The 3,798-nt window shown below is 36.1% G+C and overlaps 1 pseudogene across 1 annotated transcript; it reads right to left on the reverse strand.

Moving 5' to 3' along the window:
- Positions 1 to 501: 501 nt before the first annotated feature.
- On the reverse strand, positions 502 to 2,382 carry LOC149140303 (uncharacterized; annotated as a pseudogene). Its single transcript, XR_016264960.1, has 6 exons — positions 2,059 to 2,382; positions 1,665 to 1,898; positions 1,468 to 1,554; positions 1,172 to 1,294; positions 946 to 1,071; positions 502 to 702 (listed from the first exon to the last, which is right to left on the reverse strand). The product of XR_016264960.1 is annotated as an uncharacterized LOC149140303 (transcript).
- Positions 2,383 to 3,798: the final 1,416 nt, after the last annotated feature.

Genomic DNA, 3,798 nt, shown 5'->3' on the forward strand with positions numbered 1-3,798 from the left:
ATATGCATCTTTAAATACATGAATTGTATATAATATTTCGTAAATAAAAGTCATATCTTTTTGCATTTTTTATCACTAGCTCTTCAATGAATCAAATTCTATCTTGAATATCATAGATTTCTACCCATCCATAGTGCATAGAAATACCAACAAAAAATGTGACTAAACTATATATAATATTCCAAAGATTGATAACCTTTTAAATAACATTTGTTATAAAACAAATTTTACTTAACCCAAGATCAAATTTAGCAAGATTTTGTCAAAACTTTTGATGTTAAAAAATGATAAAGATATATGCCTAGTTGGAGGGAGCACATGTAATATTCCACAAACAAAAACTCATACTTTATATATCTAAATAAAACGAGTTCTCATTAAACAAAATGTATCTTTCGTGTTTTAGGTGCCAAAAGTATTGGTATTCAAAACATTTAAAACAAAATAAAAGAAAGTTAATATATTGAAACTGTCCTTGTAGCCCCTTTATAGACAAAACAATGGCTAAAGTTCTATTATTGTAGCCTAAGTCATTTAAACTTGTTGGAATGTTTAGGCTTCAAAGTAGCAAACCTAGTGGGTTTAGTGAGAGCAATGTTGCTCTATGTATTGTTTGTGTGACTTGAACCCACGTGCTTTCAAGTCCTTTGGCATGATTTTGGTCCTTTTAACCATAGCATCAACATTTATCTTTTTTGTTTTCTGTGGAAATTACAACATTATCAATAAATATCAAAATCCACATAGATATAATGAAAATATGGGGACCATGTAACGAATATGAAAAGACAATGCATTAACTAGCTATCAATAAATATCAAAATCCATATAGATATAATGAAAATATGGGGAACATGTAACGAATATGAAAAGACAATGCATTAACTAGTCATAAAAAAATATGTCAATGTTATTATGAGCTAAGATATATGGTATATAACTTACCTCTCTTAAATTATCTTGAAGTCTAGATGAATGTCGCAATGGTTGAGGAGAATGTGATTTTTGTTGACTATCATGTCCACCATCATACATGTGCAAAAGTGTTTTAGGAGATGTATATTCATTACTCTGAACATTAGATTATACATAGATATAAGTATGTGACTCAAATAGAATTAAATGTAAAAATATGATAAAATTATAAGAGTATAAATAAATATAATCTTACTTTGCATTGTGACATTGGATGTGAAGATGGTTGTAGAATTTGAACCATTTCATTTCCATTCTTCTTAAGGCTTCGACAATCTTTAGGGGTTTTCATTGATTGCAATGGTTCCAAAGGGAACACCTGCGCCATCAATAATAAATAACACACACACACACACACATATAATAAAAAAAAATCAAGGATAACAATACAGAATATAGAACATCCATTTCTCATCCCATCATTATGGTAAAACATAACAATTTATATATTAATGTTTTTTGTGGAATAGGTTATATGGATTAAAAACTTACTGGCCCAATAACCCCTTGAAACCCTTGAAATCTAGGCGAGCGTCGTAATAGTTGGTAGCTTGAATTTAGGGAATTTTGTTGATTAGGCTATGCATATCAATAACAATGAGAAATTAGTATACAATTATAATAAATATAAATATTATTTAATGTTAAAATGTCTAAAAAATTAATATATGCAAAAAAATGGACTCAACTGTGTTGTCATTGTCATGATTAGTTTCATCAAAGTTTAATATATGGTTGTGCCCATCTAATCCTTCTTCCCCCACATCATCAGGAACCTCAATCCTTACTTTCTCTTTTAAAGAAATATCTATGCGCTTCATTGTTTCCATACGTCTACGAGGTAGACTCTGATCCCAACGTTGAATTTTTTCACAAATTTTTTGCTTTGAAGTATCATTGAGCTGATCAAATGTAACAACTGACTGTGAAAACAAGTTTCAATGAATTTAGTCCACAACAATAAATTCATATTAATAAAAAACATATACAAATAAATACTAATAAATACTTACAACTGAAAGAATTTCTTCATTGACAATATTAATAAAAAACATATACAAATAAATACTAATAAATACTTACAGCTGAAAGAATTTCTTCATTGACAAATCTTTTATATGCTTGTTGTCGTGCACGACATAGCCTTGCATCTAAATCATATTGTATTTTTGCATTTTGCCTTTTAACTGCACTTGTTGATTTGACAGCCCATTTAGCATTTGCATCTCTTACTTGACCTCTTTGACGTGGAGGAATTGGTGGGAGATTGTGCATGATAGCGCGATGGTGATTAAGGCTAGATAGCTTAGATCAACTCAAGATCCCCACACAGCCACCAACAAGACAAGTGAACACTTGCTTGGTGCCTTTGATAATTACCTCCCATTCATGTCTATTTTCCTCCATTTTCTTACTTCCTTATAAATGAATATGTAAACAATAGTGTTGTTTTTTTTCTAAGTAAAACTGATCTATTTATAAAGACATAATGTACAAAGAGGCTCTGGCCTCAGCGGTACTGGGTCAATTGTGTGACCATTTTGCGCATCAAACCTTGAAATCGCGACTACCCCAGATGGGGAAACCAGTCCAAGAATGAAATTAGGGAATTTCATTCTACCCTCGTAGGGGCGACAGTTCCAAAATTCAAAAATTGTAACCAAAAGAATGTAAATTACACTAATACATCTACAACTTAACTCATAATGTTCCACAGTTTAACGGCAGTGGAAACAAAATTCAAAATTCTCGTAACCCAAGTTTGAAACAAAATTCAGAAATTGACCCAACATTAAACGAAGTTCAAAATTGACATGAACAAAACTAATCACAATCAGACTCAGGGCCTGCCACGTAACCTGGCATGCAGCTGCAAGGTGGCTTATGTTGGCTCTTCCTCCATGATCTGACACTAGCCAAATTCTTTAGAACCCATGTCCTTTGCATCGCCGCCACCTGCAGTGTCCCCCGTTTGAATGCCTTTGTCCTTACAGGTGACTTCGCCTCCCAGTGTTTGTTGTTTGTTGTTAGACGAGTTGTCCAAGTCTCTTGGCAGGTAGTTGGAGCTCGGCTCCCCTGGAAAGATGTCGAATGGAGGATCCTGGTTAATTTCCCGGTTGATCGTTGGTACGGGACAGGAGGCAGGGACCTCTCTGAGATCCACCGTGACGGTGGCAATTATGAGCGGCTTGTCCATGGTGCAACGGAACTGGAATCGTGCTTGCTGGGAGTGAGCAACAGAAGCGATGTGTTGGGTTAATCCTACTGAACTACAAACCTCACTGGAGCCCAATCTTCCTAGGCTGCTACGAGTGTCCGGATACCTGCCAAGGAAGTGGGAATTAGAGGGGATTGGGGGAGGGTAGACAGACGAGGAGGTTGAGATAGAAGGGGGATGGGACAGAGGGCGAGTGGGGCCTCCTCGACTGCCACCACGCCTGCTCCTCATTCTATTACGATGGTGCATGGTTCTTTGATTGGAAGGCTGCTATGAGTGGTGAAAAGCAGGGTCAGGAGGAAGGCCAAGAGTGACAGAAGGAATGAATAGGGGAGCAGGGGAATTCACATCTGGATCAGAGGAAGTGGCCGAGACCTCAAAACGTAGGTGGTAGAGTAAGGACTAAGAGAAATGGTTACCATTTCCCAGGTCGACACAATAGAAGAGTCTGCAACGTCTTCCAGTGGTAGTTCGAAGGCTCGGCTCTATTGTTGTGGCATGGCAGGAGAAATTGAGAGGCCAAATAGGGGAATGAGGGTGGCTCTGCTCCATATTTCTGGAATTGTATGGAATATCTTGATTATCCAATTTGGTTAATGGCACCG

Source organism: Pinus tabuliformis, chromosome X (assembly GCF_031772625.1).
Source record: "Pinus tabuliformis cultivar Carrire ecotype Pingquan chromosome X, CPIR1, whole genome shotgun sequence".
Classification (NCBI taxonomy): Eukaryota; Viridiplantae; Streptophyta; class Pinopsida; order Pinales; family Pinaceae; genus Pinus; species Pinus tabuliformis.